We start from the raw sequence: 16,446 nt of genomic DNA, 5'->3' as shown, positions 1-16,446 counted from the left end.
TAGAGAAGTTTGTCATCTCCACTTACCTTATGCACCGCCGTTTCCATCCATCCATCAATTTTCTATAAACCCTTTGTCCCTAATGGGGTCAGGAGGGTTGCTGGTGTCAATCTCCAGCTACGTTCCGGGCGAGAGGCGGGTTCACCCTGGACAGGTCGCCAGTCTGTCGCAGGGCAACACAGAAAACAGACAGGACACAACCATTCACACACACACTCACACCTAGGGAGAATTTAGAGAGACCAATTAACCTGACAGTCATGTTTTTGGACTGTGGGAGGAAGCCGGAGAACCCGGAGAGAACCCACCATGCACAGGGAGAACATGCAAACTCCATGCAGAAAGACCCCGGGCCGGGAATCGAACCCAGGACCTTCTTGCTGCAAGGCAACAGTGCTACCAACTGCGCCACTGTGCAGCCCGCATGCACCGTGGTTATTAACTAAAATATTTATTAGGCTAAATATGGCAAATCCAGCCACATTTCATTTTGGTGTGTTGAAATAGATTTTTGCAGCATATTCATGTTAGTTTCTCTCTGTCTTATGCACATACAGTGCATGCTGCCTGTGCTCTAATTTAATAAAAGCAAAGTGAATTTGATCTTCCCCAGTTGAAGATTATTAAAGAACCTCTAAGTCTTTAAAGGGAGGGTCTGCTGAGTGACCTGGTGACCTCTCCGCATTCTTGATATGTCAACAAATAGCTTAGGAACTTCTTGGTCCATTATCAGTAAAGTACACTTTAAAGTAAAATATATTTTTAACTGAGTTAAACCAGGTTATTTAGATTTGTTTCAACAAATGCAAATAATCTTGGAGCTTAGCACGCAGAGAAAAGCAGAGACATGATTCCCAGAGCCTGACGATGGTAGTAAATATGGATATGTTTATTGGAAAAAGGAAGGTTTTGTGTTCTTCATCACTCAAGCCCCGCTGGGATAAACAGTGAAATAATTTTTACGCAGCGACCCTTTATAGTGCTGGGAAGGGCAAATCTTGACAGCAGTTAGTACCATACGCAGAGGGAAATAATCTGCTTTGCTTCATACATGTGAGGGACATCAACGGAGTCCACAAAAAGCCCATCGACTCTCTTCATGGGTCTGTGATCCAGAACCAAAGCCGGGCCAAAGGGGAAACCAAATCACACACTTTCACTAAACTCACTGGAGTTCTGTCATTCTTTTTGTCGCTTCTTTGATGTGACAGATATGCAAAGATCCATTTGGTCGCGTCTCTCCACTTGATGTGTTGGACGACTGGGCCGGTTTTACTGACAGATTGGTGAGATGTGGCTAAAAGATCCATGGCAGGGCGTGCTGTGGTGGCATAGGGGACATTTGGAGGCCTTGAGTCCTCGACGCGGCCGTCGCGGGTTCGATTCCCGGACCAGCCTACTGTCACATAAGGGACACTAGAGCCCACAAAAAGAGCCCCTGGTGGGAAGAAAAAAAAAAAAATTCCATGGCAAGTTATAACTTGAGGGTTTGTCTATGAGTCATGTTTTACTTCAGTAATTTCCCCCCTCTAGTTTTTATTGCTTACAAGAATAAATGTTTCAAAGTTGGTTCAGTTTCCAACATAGAATGGGATCAGTAAGTTTCTTTGAACAGCATGGGAAAGTGTGAAACATTTTTTTATTTATTTCTGATGTTGCAAAGGAGTGAGCAATTTCTTTTTTTTTTTCTGACACAATGGCAAATAGCCAAACTAATAACTAGTTAACACCATTATTATTATTGATGGTGCCACCCACATTCGTCACAGTTGGGATAATGGCACAGACTTACCAGATTTAGCCAATGTCTTCACAAGGCTGAAGTTCTGGGCTGAATTTGCACATTTCAGAACAAAACCTGAGAGGTTCATATTCCCGTAAGCGTCTAGTATTGTTGGAAAAGATGAACGCGACCCTTTTGAGCATCTTGAAATTGTTCACAAGGAAGAACCAGAATTGTGCAGCTCCACGATTCTCTCCCTGATATATTGACTCATTTCCTTTGACTTTCCAATCGTGTCAAACAAGAAAGTAGAGTTTTCAAAATGTGGCCTTAAAATACGTCCACAGGTGCCTCCAGTTAACTCAAATGTGTCGGTCAGCAAAAAAAATAAAAAATGTCCGAAGGCGCGACATCACCCAGGCACCGTTTGTTCATCGGTTGCCTAAAATACCAACTACTTACCCAACGTTTTTCAATTCTTAATGTTTATATGCTCCATAATGAAAAGTTGCAAGCTTTGTTTTCAGAATGGTGTTTAACCATGGAGAGGGTGCATGTCGAATTATGTGTGAGCTCTGTGCAAATATTGTAAACCAACCAGAATGTACAAGTTTTTAAATTATTGCTCAGCATGTGGCACTTTTAAATGTCTGCTGGCATATCTGTTAAAAAAAAAAAAAAAAAAAAAAAAAACACGTAGTGACGCTGAATAAACACCAGGTGGCACCGGACAGCACGTGAATAATGGCCAAAATAGCTTTCCACACTTAAAAGGTACAGCTTGTAGTTATTTTTCACTTCCAGGAATTTCTTTAATGTGTCAATTTAATATGAATGTTTAAAAAGAAACATAGTGTTTTATAGTCATAATTCACCCTGTTTTGTATTTTTTTTTATGTTGCCCCAGATACAAATAAACAGAAATATCTTGCCCTTAGAAACAAACTGCTTCTATACAAAAATCTTTTCTTAAAAAAGAAAAAAAAACGTTTAAATGTCTATTTTGTAAGACAAAAAAGCTGTTCTCTTTATTTTTGCAACAAGATATAATGATACAGGTCATATCGAAATCATACAGTTGACTGACTTACTTGCATTGTGCAAAAAGAAACCTAACATTTTGCTTTTTTCCTTACTGTCTGACAGGAAAAAAATTTTGTCAGATTTAAGGTCAGACACCAAAAGTAAGGCATAATGTATTTTTCTCTACCGTATGTAAATATCTGGGTCCACCTGCAGGTGAAGTTGGGAGATAGCACGGCTAAAATCACAAGATCTCCAAAACTCGTACCGACTGTGCTGCAGAATCCTATGGCCACAAATGCAACGTTTTTTAGGCAATTGTTTTGAGATCAGAAAAAGCTACTTCACATCTTCACTTCAAGCAAAAAGAAAAAAACAAACAAAAAAAAAACTAATAAACAATAACAGCAAAGGACAGACTGAAGTTGTGCGGGACGTCCAGCAAGTGGATTACAAAAGACAGCTATCAAAGAATGTTTTGGTATTTTAGGTGGAATCGCTGGACTGCAGAAAAAGGGGGGAATGTTACCATAACTTGTAATTTTTGTGAACCGTCTCCTCTCATCTCCCCTGGATGAGAGGACTAAACGCCAAACTTCAGTGGTCAAAACTCCAAATGTCCTGCAAACTGGACATTTTTAAAATCATACATGTCAATAAAAAGAGCAGTGAAAGCTGTAAATGTTGCTACTTTCTTAAATATGATGAGTTGCTGACAAAGACTTATGTTAAATAATCTGCAAAATATGTCTTGAGAAAGGTCTTTGGTCATTGTTCTCATGGATGTTTAACAAACAACAGCAGCTCCTTCTTTATTATCACCACACTCCACAGATTTTACTAGAGCACACGAGCCCGTGAAGACACCATTTTAGCCCCCCCACCACCACCGAGTTCTCATGCGAGCATCTGCAAGTCCTCGGCAGGCTCATTTTATTAAAACCTGGCAACTTTTTAATGTCACAAAATCCAATTTGGCAACTGTTCTGCACCACTTCACAGCCACTTCTGCAAACCGCTCTGAACGCAAGTCACAAGGATCGGCCAGGACATGAATGCAGTCACTTCAGAAGGAAGACGACGAATATAGCAATCAAGGCTGGGAGTGGAAGTCATAGACGTCCATGTAGTTATTTTGGCATTCCTCTGCCTGCTGACATTCCCAGGAAGTCCACTTGGGCAGAGATGGAACAACAAGTAGCCATTCTCACTGGCTTTTTTTTTTCTCTTCCAGATAATAAATTTTAACCCAATTTTCTCCCAACATAGCAGCGGGATCTAATTTGGGAAAATGGGATTATTACATATTTGCCACAGCTGTAGCCTGTAGTCTCCTGCAGAATGACAATTCACACAAGCCAATTTAACTGGGAAGAACAGCTTGCCCACCTGAATCACAAACACTAACTGTTGCTAAGTTACTGGCCTAACCCGAATAGTCTCATCTACTGCAACCCTCAGCCATAACCGGCCGTCAAGATATTTAGACTTTTGTTATCCCGATGCAAAGTGAACATTGCCTTGTTTTCGTTCCTTTGTGTTAACAACGTAGACTCAGGAGTGATGCCAGTCTGTTCAGAGGCGACTGGAGATCTTGAAAGATTCACAAGATTTGTCACAAGAATTCACAAGAATTCACAAGATTTGTTGATTCAAGATTTAATCAACAAAACTTATTCCGACAGGCTTTAAGCTGAAGTGACGTGGAAAATGCTGCTTATCATTCGCTCAATTTGTTAAAGTACAACTATCCAAACCAACCCTATCTGAATAGTTAATTGCCCCATCAACCTAACAATTACCTGTTAGTTTGTTACACGATGACTATTTTACCAAAAGCTTCTACTTTTTTGTCATCAGTTCACTAAAGATGGGAACTTCGACTATTCAGAGAACGAACCGGCTCTTGTGACACGTCTCCCAAAGAAGAACCAGCTCTTCCCGTTCCCAAGCGGCTCCTAATTTATTAACATCTGCAGCTTCATATTTTAGCTCAACTTGGCAAAATATGAATGCTTTGCATTCAGTGTTCCTTAACTGAGAAGCCTTATACTTGCTTAAACATATGTTCTGTCACAAACTTCTGGGTTTTGTATAATTTTTGCATCAGACTTTTAATTTTAATTTTCATTAACACAAAAACAAATGAGCAAAACACAACACCCAAATGTACCAAACAGACTCCTTAGTTATTATTACTTTATGTACTATATAATAAATTTAAACTGCAACCACGTGTTAAATTTGATTTTGCGGCACATTCTCAGCCTTAACACCGTCTATTGGCTGAAGGGGTGGGATCGTCTGACTGTGCCCCTCTCTGTTTATAGCGGCATGATCCCATATCCTCACGTGTGATTGGCCACAGGGCTGCAGGGCTTATCAAAACAAAGTGCCGCTATTAAAGAGTGAGCAGCAAAAATGAAAAAAAAGTGGAGATTGTTCTCTCTCCCCTTAGCTTGATTTTTGCCCTCAACGTTTCATGTGGTGTGCTTACTGCCCTGCTGCATTTGTAGCCCTTACTTTAAAATTAAAAATGGCTCTCAGTGGGTAGTCAGCTCCCGTCATTCACGTCAAAGAGCCAAAACATTTGCAAATTAACTCAGATGTTGTTCTGGGCTCTTCTCTGAATAATTAAACTCCTCATTTAAAAACGTGGCACCGTCTCGCAGCGAAGCGTCAGGACATTTGGCATGTTTTTGGCATTGAGCAAAGAAATGTATCAAATCAACAAAAGTCCACACAGAACAACAGAATTACAATAAGGAAACACTGAAACAGTACAAAGTTTAAACAGCAAATCCGTCAACATGCATGAAAGGCCATGTCACTAAAACGATAGCCCAGGACAAAGAAAAGCAGTAATATTTTCTTTTTCTGGAGGAGTCCCAAAACCAAAGAAGGATAAAAAATGTATATTCTCAAGGAGGCTAAAAGGAGATGTCTGGGATTGGACTACAGAGGAATCTCCTCAGACTCTGGGCTCCCATGTTCTCTTCATCAGATGCGTCTCATTTGGTCTGGTACTGCCCACAGGAGACGTGAGTAAATTCGACTGTACTTCCTTACATGACCGCATTTACCAATGCACTTACCATTACACAGTTGTCAAAAAATACAATTTCAGAAAGGGGGGCACTAGCAGCTCATTTTAATTATCTATTTAAATAAAAGAAAATAAAAGTGAAATCTCTTACTTTATATGTCTTACAGACAGCCAGAAGCAGTGTGTTACATTTTAGTACAGGCAAGTGAGCTGGCTAATGATTTATTGCCACCAAGGGAACCTGGGAACCAGGGATGTGCTCCAGATGTTGAACAAAACGGGGGACTTCCTCGTTCCTAAAGGACTGAAGTGTGCACTCGAGTGCGTTCAGATCATTGTGTGTAACTTTGTTTTGGTATACTTGTGTGTGTGTGTGTGTGTGTGTGTGTGTGTGTGCGTGTGGGCGTGTGCGTGTGCGTGTGTGTGCGTGTGTGGGTGTGTGTGTGTGTGTGTGTCTATGAAGCTTCAAATGTCCGTCAGAGTTTTGACTTAAAAATACACTGCTGTACAAATGATCTCCTCTGACAGGAAGAAAACTTTTCAAGTGCACACAGACACATTCATATAAAAAAAGAAAGCCTCTGTCATTTCCAATACCCCCGTCACACAAATAACTTTACATTTTGTTTGACCATTAAATCCTTCTGATCCTCCCAAGTTCTTGCTTGAATTTTAGTCCCATTCAACAAAAAAAAAAAGACTTCATGACACCTACCAAAACATTTGATACGGTAGTATGCACAATTTCATCAACAGATAAGCTTTGATAAAGAATCTATTCAACTTCAGCTCAGAGATTGCAGCAACGACTCAAAGCTGCGCTACCCAAGGGCTTCACTCACCTCTGCATGCTGAATGCTTGAGACAGAACGTAAAACTGGCAGAAGGACTCTATCACAGAAGTATAGTTCTCATTTGCTTCTTTCAATGTGAAAAGAAAATGAGAGGGAGGTCAGACAGTCAGGAAAAGTAACGAGACTGTCTTGATGTGTCGCATCACTGTGAATTGCACAGATCTCATCACACATGCAGAAGGAACATTGGACCCATGTAATTTACCACGTAAGGATTCTGGTTCTGTGGGCAGAGTAGTCGTCTTGTGATCGGAAGGTTTAAAGTTCAATTCCAGCTTTCTCCTGCCACATGTCGATGTGGCACTTACTCCAAATTGCTTACCACTCTTACTACGGTTGTATAAACGACTAGGTGAATGTGACTCTAGCTTTTTCATGTGTAGCGGTCACTACAGTGGACAGGCTTGGATCTTGTGTTTCTTATGTCATAAATGCACACAGACCTGTAAAGTGGACACTAGTGCATCAGGTAATACACTGCCAACTACAGTCCATCCAGTGCTAGTGCAAGAACTTTTTTGTTACATCCATATGGCTTTTACATAGAAATTAAAAATTAACTAACAGTTCTGTGTTTCCATTTTGTTTTTCTGCTCATTCATAAAATTCAAAGGTAAGGCAGGCGGATTCTGACGGAGCTTTCATATGTTTCTTCCTTCCATTGTCACCACATGTTGTCCTGTATGAAGGATTTCTGTAAAGTTACTGACTCAATCGATTGGGTGATATTAGCTCTAAAAGGTTTTACTAATTCAAGTCTGTCTTTATGAATGTATTGGTCTGATTCTATGCGTCGGGGGAAACAAATTAGTTTGTAGAGTACGTTGACATGACAGTTGTGAGTTAGCTCTGAATAAAGACAACTAAACCGTCTGTTGAATGAAAGAGGAAAAGTCCACTTTATGCTCTTTCTTGGTCCATTTCATGATCGTTGATGGCGTTGCGCCATCGCTGCACATGCTGTCAGGGAGTGTATTCCTGATCCCTATGGCTCCTCTGAGAACATTCTCGTTTCACCTAATCTGCCAGTCTGGACAGTCTGGAAGGACAATTTAACTTCCTTTTCTACACTGCAAGAAATATCAAGGCGTGAAGATCAAAACGTTTCTTAGATTATTCATTAAAACTGAATAAGTAGGGTCATTTTTACGCTTACATATCCGACCTCCTCTGGAGTCGGGGGACTCTGTTTCATCCAGTGTGTAGTCGGCTCCTTATATCTCTGTTTTCTTTCTCCGACAGATGTTTTGTAATGTCTGTAATTTTCTTGTCAAAAGAAAAAGTCAGTGTTGATCTTAAATTTGTGCATTTGCACAACAACTCAGATCAGAACGGGTTTCTTTATAGGATCCAGTGGAAGGATCTTGGACACTACTGATGGGGTTTTCCTTTCAGGACAATCTGTTCTCAATAAAATCCTAAAACCCAGAAACAGATTTGATCCCGTTCCCTTCACAAAGTTTCGTTTAGATATGTTCTCCCTGCATAAAGCAGGACCGGTGAGATGTTTAAAGATTTTCCGGCATTTTCCCACATGATTTGCATTCACGTTCTTGCAGGGTTATTTCAGAAAGACTCTCTACTAAAGACAAAAAAAAAAAAAACATCCTTTCTACTCCTGAATCCCTTAAACAGTTGAGCAATAAAGGCTTTAACATTCAAGAGCACACAATTGAGGTTCTGGGAATAAAACAAAGAGATTTCCCTTTTACAGCTTTACCCAGTTCCCTTTTGAATCATGTCATCCTTTTAAATTAAGCTACTTCTAACCACCTGGCAGATTTGTTTTTTGGTGCCGCTCTAAACACCACATTGAAAACAAGAGTTGTATCAAAGGGTTAAGAGGGAAAATTTAAGGAATACATGAATCAGATACTATCATTTTACACAAAAAAGCAACGTACAACCTTGTTATCACCTCACTGATACTTATCTAAATCTAGCTAGTTCACTTTATGACTTGACATTGACAAAGCACTCCATTTAATCATGTTCCACTTGTGCCAGATTAGGAATATGATATATATACAATTTGAGCGGAATAGAATTATTTTTCAAAAAAGTCAAAAAATTGTTATATTACACCAATAAGAAGTCCAGGTGACTGGATTAGCATCCTCGTTAGCTGTGACATCATCTCACAAACCACACTACAAAACAAAAGAAACTTTCATTTCACTGTGTTTTTTTTCTTTTCTCAGTTGTTAGCTATTTTCATTCATAATGATCTTATGTTGCATAGCTTTCCCAAAACCTTGTGAAGTTCACTAAAGCTCTCACCACTGTCTGAACAATGCACTTAGCAACCACCTCTACTTCATTCTACCCTCCAACTGGTTTAAGTCACAGCAGCTTATCTATAAATGAGGCCATGTATTTTATTTTATTTATTTATTTATTTATTTTTACGAAGCCTTATTAACAAATTAACTTGTCCTGGTGACGGCATAACATTCGAATAATTACTTACAGATGCCGCCTGTTAACGGGCAGTGGGGCTGTTTTCGAGTCAACCTGGAGGCAAATCTTTTTAAACCCGTAACCATGAGCTCTTACAGTGGACAACTGTTGAAGGGCGAAAACTTAAGAGAAGATAAGAAAAAGGCTTCTGAATTTTGACTCACTATTTTCCTTCCAAAGAGATTTAGCAACGTGATATCAACTTTTTTCAAAAGCGTATCTACATCATTTAACTCTTTTAGACTCCTGAAACGGCAGAAGATGTTATCGCCTCTGCTTTACTTTTCAGCGCAAGCGGTTTTAGTGAAGCTCTGAGGGGATAAAGTCAAACTTTGGGGCAGTGACACATCTTTCTAAGGTGTGAGACTGCTGGATAGATTATGCATAAATCTCTGCCTTTTGTTTCTGTCTTTTCAGTTTCCGCAGCCATCGAAGCAGACTCATTTGCTCCCACTACCTCACGTTACAGCAGCAAATACGATTAGTTACCATAGCTACGCAGGCGACACGCGGCTCTACGTGACAACGTCACCAGGTAATTTTGAGCCCATCCGTTTCTCTGTATAGAAGCATGGATGGGTATTTTTTTTCTATCTGTATGTCCATTGCATTTGAAAAAAATCCAAAACAGTTTCTAAAGAAATGTATATATAGCGCTCGGAAAAATGAAGAGCCCACTGCACTGAACCCCATTGAAAACCTCCTGGTTTTTACACCAAATATTGATTTCTGAACTTTTCCTGGGTTAAAACATTGGTGTTGTTGTTTCTAAATGATTATGAGCTTGTTTTCTTTGCATTGTTTGAGGTCTGAAAGCGCTGAATCTTCTTTTGTTATTTTGACCATTTCTCATTTTCTGCAAGCAAATCCGAAATTCTTGCTTGGAATTTCGGACACATGTTGTCAGCAGTTAGTTCATAGAATAAAAGAACAATGTTAATTTTACTCAAACATATACCTAAAAAGTGTACAAGTATAGACGTTCTCTAAAATTAGTGAAACTGATCATTGTCAGTGGTCTCTTGATTTATTTTTTCCAGGGTGTACATAAGCCGTAATACTCCGCTTTAAAGTAAATCTATTGGTTTTCTTGTTGGTACTCAAGACAACAACTGTGAATGCTACAATGCCAAACGAAGGGCATGTTTAAAGAAAAAAAAAGTGCTGAAATACAAACTAAATCTAAGTCCGTCACGGCAACGTAATGTTTTGCTGTGCAAAGTACCTAAGTATCAGCTTAGGTTCTTGCTTTTTTTTCTACGTGTCTGTAAGTAAATTGTGGTTTAAGACTTTGACCAAATGGACAGTTAATCCAATCCAACATGATATGGGGAGGGCACCAAAATTAAATAAAAAAATAATAAAATCGTTTACCTTTTAGTTTTGTGGTGAACAAGTTCTCTTCTGCTTTATTGCATGTGCTTTCAAAGGCAGAGCAAGGGATCCTGAGCTTGGTGCTGTATATAGAAACAGCAAGTTATGTGTTATGGAATTACACAGCACTTTATCCATTCCCAAATCTTAATGTTCTCATTTTAATAGAATAGGGGGCGACAGAAGGAGGGCAAGATTTATGCTGGAACCAGCGTTGATGCATGTCTATCCCAATAAAGCTTTATTATACTCTACTAAATCAGTGTTCTTTTATCCAGACTTGGTTGAATGTGCATTGTTTTTTCTCATACATATAAGTGCATCGCTGTGTGCAGGTCTTTGAATCAGCAATGCAACGTAAACCCCCGAAGTAATTTTTTCTCACCTGAATGAGTTTCACTGAGTTTTTGGATCGCATTCAACAGCATAAAGCTCTCCAAAGATCAGCTGTTAAGGATCGAGAGGACTTCTAAACACTCGGGAACTCAAAGGGCCCATTTACTGGAAGTTACGAGAGTGTGTGTGCATGTGTGTATGTGTGTGAACGTTTGGGTGGAGAGCTTCTAAATGGTTTCTTGGGTTCGGCCCTAAGATCAGCAGACGTCATGACACCATAAACACCCTCGTGCACACGTGCACACACGTGCACACACTCATCAACTCCATGACTTAAAAAAAAATATATAAAATATTGAGACATTTAAAGCTGCAGGCAGAGAGCTTTTTTTTTTATTATTATTATTTTTTTAAAAGAAGGGAACTCTGATATGCTCAAGCTCTTTGAAATCCTGCCAGATTGTTTAGCATGTTGAGAAATCATCTGGACTGGTTTAAATGCAGGCCAGGATTTTGTTATATTTTGCTGTAATGAATACAAGCATTTTTGTAAATCTGCACAGAAAAAACCCCCCAAAACAACACTCTGGAACGTCCTGGGTACGCAGAGGATTTAATTCGGTTGACAATGGGCTCAAACATCTAAGCTTCAAATCTGCTAAAGAAAAACCCTTTTCTTTCCACCGTTCAGTTTAATGCAAAACGATTGTTGAGTCCTGTTTTTCTGTCTGCTTCTAGGTTTTTTTTTTATGCAAAGAAATTCTACATGATACATCATTTAGAAAACACCTTTTAATATATATCCTGTCTATTATTCAACTGAAAAATATACTTTGTAGGAACAAAAAGGGGGGGGGGGAGACATAGAGAAGTCTGTAGAAAAAAAAGCTGAACAAAACACTTTATTATAAAGGTTTGGACATTTTCAAATAAAAACAAAGATCAAACACTTTTTGATTTAATTTCAGCATTCAGTCTTACACCTAGCATCCATGACAGCAACTCACATGAACCAGGCGTAAAGTTTAGTTGTTCTAGAGGTTTTAACCGGGTTCTGGAGGTTAAAACATGGACACACACCCTGGTGGCAAAAAGGTAGTTGTACACACAACCAAACTTGCATTTCTTACATACAGGCAGATGCTTCAGTCAACTAAAACACACAAAACTTCATATTAGATAAATTTCTGTTTCCAGTGAATTCCACCTAAGACAGGAGAGTACAAGTACTATCTTGTTAGTATCTGGTACAGCCCTCTCTATTGACTTTGGAGATGTTTTCAGTTCTAATTTGTGGTGCATTATCTTCCTGAGCACACCCATCAGAAGATGAGTTTGTGTAATTCAGACACTCCCAGTTATCAATTTATTTAGATAGCTTCATATCAGATGGACCTTGTCAAAGTCGTGATCTTGTGCGGGTCTTTTTACGACGATAGACACTGAATTTCAAGACACAGAGCTCGTTTTAGTAGCAGGCCGTTACCGTGGCAACGGGACCGGAAATGACTTGGAGATTTAAATTAGAACTGAACCTGACGTGGCTCCCGTCAACGAAAACGGGAGGGCGGTGGGGGTCACATGAGGTGCAGCTGGCGCAAAGTAGGAAAACTGGGTCACCGATCCACAGGATGCAGACAATAGTTTAGGTAAGACCGGGGAACTGATAAACAGCACAGTGAGGGATGTTCAGGAGAACGAGCCTCCATCGGATTTCTCAGGTCTCTCTGGGTGGGCCCGGGGAAGCACTGAAATTTTAATCACGGCTGTTTGACGGGTGTTGTACACATTCACTCTCAAAAGAATCAGCGCAGAGGATGTTTACACGGCCGGCAGCAGTCATAATGTGTTGAGTTATGCTCCCTGTTTTATGGATTTTGTTAATGTCAACATCTGCCGCAAAAGGCCCTCATCTCCCCTTCTTTCAAACACGTCGTGTACTGTCTGCAAAAAAAAAAAAAAAAAAAAATCTCAATAATCTCATCCATATTCCGGATAACAGTTTCCGTCTTTCGCCATGTATGAATCTAGAGATCAGCAAACATCAGGGTATCACAGTGCCATCACCTTCTGTTGGCACCTCCGGCAAAGATGTGCCCAAAAGTTCAAAATAACCTCATTTTTTTTACTGCAGTTGCAAAATCGCACACTGAAAAAGTTACTATCCTCCAGTGTGTTATCAAATCCTCATTCTGCCTTCAGTTTTTGTTATTACCGTAAATATGAGCAATATTAGCAGAGCAGCTATTTTCCTGTTGGTGTTTAATTTTTTATGAAGATTAATATGCATTTACCTTATCGGAGCAGTATATGGTTTTCCTATTTTGAACTCTGAAGAGTAATCAGGAGTAATATGTTCCCTGCATGACATCACTTTTGCACCAAAGGAAACAGGAAGTAAAGTATTGATAGTTAAGCTCCTCCCTTTTAAAAACTGATCCATTACTTTAATACTGTAGGAATAAATGTATAGTTTTTTCCCCCTCTAACCACAATCATGTACGTCTTTGTGTTGGGATCTCACTTTTGTTTATTTACAAAGTTCAGTAAAAAAAAAAAAAACTCTGCTCACGTAAGTTACAAATTTGGTGACGTCTGAATGACGTCTGGATTCTATTTAGCGCTGTCATACTAAAACGGGTTGAGGGGAAGTGACTGCCACATGTCCTCGACCGTGTACGCCTGTATTTGTATCGTTGATGTGACAAAACATAAATAAGGGGCTTACTAAGTCCCAAGACACTGGATTTGTATTCTATTGGTACGAGCTTTGTTTTTTCGGAATCATCAGAAAAAGGGAATTCCAAGAAAAAGGAAAGCGACAAATTGAATCCACTGTGCTCCACCCTGCTGTGTTTACATGCCACTTTTAAACGGACATGTTTTGGAGACAGTTGCTTCTGCTTTTTACTTTCACTTACACACACACACACACACACACACACACACACACACCCACACGCCCACACATGATCTCCCCAGGTGATAGCCCCAGCTTGGCCTGATGCACTATGAGGTAATGATTCCAGCATGGACTGAGAGCTCTGAGAGGGAGCGACGGGGGCGTGCGAGGGGTGAGATGGACCTTTTAGTATCTTGCAGCTGTGGGTCTTGCACATGTTGTTGTATATGTTGCCAGAGCACCAAGCAGTTTCTGCTGTGAATGTGTCATCAGATTGTTTCAACCCAGACACGCCCCATAAACACAGAACAGAAAGTCGGATTTTAATTAATCATCAAAAACTCTGGATGTGCAATTTTGCTCCATAGCTTCTATGGGAGTTTTGTTTCTCCCCAAATGTTTCTTAGCCAGGTGAAGCCACTATCACCAAAGCAAGAAAGAAAGAGAAAGAGAGAGAGGGTACTTAAAAAAAGTCCTCTCTTTCCTTTCAGTTCAATTTTACTCTAATCCGCTGCACTCATTCCATTTAAGATCCTTTGATAGCAAGATGGCTTCATTCAGGCCCAGCAGAAACCCGAGCCGTGTTTCAGCCAGTGTTTTTGGCTCTGATCAGCCGGAGAAAATGTCAGAAGTTGATTGGCAGGGATTTAGACGCTGGTCTGACGGAATGTCACCGACATGCCATCCACTTGTGGCTGTGTTTACTACAGTTGGGGGAAATCTGCAAAATGAGCTAAAAAGGGCACCCATGCATTAAAAAAAGCTTCAATAAATCAGTTAGAGAAAATGAAAGAAACCAACGTTAGTGCAAAGAACAGGTACAACTCCTAGGACATGCACTCAGTGCATTGCCAAATTTTTATCCTCCTTTCACCCGAATCTGTTGGGTTTTTGTGTGGTAGACCGACACAAAGCAGTGCATAACTGCAGAGAACATTTTTTTGCAACATTTAAAAAAGGGAAGAAAAATCTGAAAATGTGGGATTCTTTTAATAATAATGTTGCTGTTTAAGGATAAACAGCATTAGGAAGAGCAAGAAAAATCGCGGACAGACCAGGGAGAACGTTGATGCGTAACTCGTAAGATGTGACCAGTTACCTACTCTTACAGGCTGAGCAAGGAAAACATTGAGCCGAAAAGCAGCTGGAAGGTCCTTGGTAACTCTGGAGATGTTGCTAAGAATCTGTTTCTTGGAAAACTATTACTCCCCTACTCTACGAACCTGGGCTCTGATGGACAAGAGGCCCGAGGAGAAACTTTTTAAGAAGTTTGTCATAATCTCCATAGAGGGTACAGCAGACATGTAGAAGTTGCTCTGGTCAGATGACGCCAGGACAGAACAGTCGCCCTACAAGTAACAAAGGCAATGCGGACTAAACCTCACAATAAATCTGTGGGGATGCAATCCTTCACCTGGAGCAAGGCAGATGGTCAAATTGGAAGATGGATCGAGTTAAATACAAGGCAACCGAGGAAGAAAATCTGCTAGAGGCAACAACACGCTGGGGTGGAGGCTCACCGACTGTCGAGATCCAGCCGTTCGCAGTCAGCGTTCCGTAACCTTTAGATGCGTTTCACCTTCAGGGCACTCGGATCAAATAATTGGTTTATTAGTGGGATTCTGTATAACTTGACCACATGCTGACTAAGTAATTGAGTCAATGCGTCCAAGTGTCTTTGGACTGAAAACACATGTAAAAGTTAAAACTGTGCCTTTAAAACTGGAGTTAAACACTCCTTGTTTCAATGAAGGCCTAGTTAAGTTGCGTTGGGCCGGCCTGTGGTATACTACACCAGTGGTGTGTCCGTATGCACTCGTCAAGGGGCTGGAGACCTACATGCCTGAGAAGAGTCCCTGCTCCAACACAACTGATTCGAATAAGCTCCTCGGCATGCCGTCCGGTTCTCAAGGAGCCTGCTAAAGGTCTATTCATTTGATGCAGGTGTGTGTTGAACCGGGATAATGTCTGAAGCACGCAGCACTCTGGCCCTTGAGGAGCGACTGAGCGCAACACTGAATCCAGCAGAGAATCTGTGGCAAGGCTCGAAAAAGGCTGTCGACAGACACCCTGCATTCAACCTGGTTGACCTCCAGCTGCTTTGCAAAGAAGTCAGTAGGGCTGAATGAAAAATGTATAGCAGAGTTTTCAGATTTTTGTCTGCAAAAAACCTTCAACGTTCCTGCTAATGCTCTGACACTGACGCCGTTGGCCTTGTGATGGACGGTGAGGGTGGCTATCCAGTTTGTACCCGGCCTTTGGACTGTTGAGATAAGCTGAAGTTTTCATGCTGAAAATTGATGGAAGACAAGAAACCTGGTCAAATCAGACAATGACAAGTAAATCCACAAAGGCTCTCTAACCATGCTAACCGGGTTTCTTTTTTTGGGTTCTTTGGTTGTCACTCTCAGATTTAGACAAACATCTTCTCACTTTGCATGTCTGATGGCAGCTACAGCTCTCCTTACTGCAGTTTTATTCACCAAATCGCAGTAACAGCATTTGCTGACAATTAGCCTCTCAGCAGATCATTAAAAAAAAACAAAACAAAAAAAAACCGTATTTAGAGGAAGTTTCCCATAGCAACAGATACACACATTGTGCAGCTGTGGTCTCAAGACAGCCAGCGTGTTAGAAAGTGGTCCCATTGCGCCCTCTGGTGGGCAGAACTTAACTTCAAAACGCCATGTCGGGAATTTAAACCAATTTTTTTCTAGGGTTGAATAAT

This window comes from Gambusia affinis, linkage group LG05 (assembly GCF_019740435.1).
Source record: "Gambusia affinis linkage group LG05, SWU_Gaff_1.0, whole genome shotgun sequence".
NCBI classification, from domain to species: Eukaryota; Metazoa; Chordata; class Actinopteri; order Cyprinodontiformes; family Poeciliidae; genus Gambusia; species Gambusia affinis.
The sequence above is the reverse complement of the archived record's forward strand: the minus strand, read 5'-3'. Positions refer to the sequence as shown.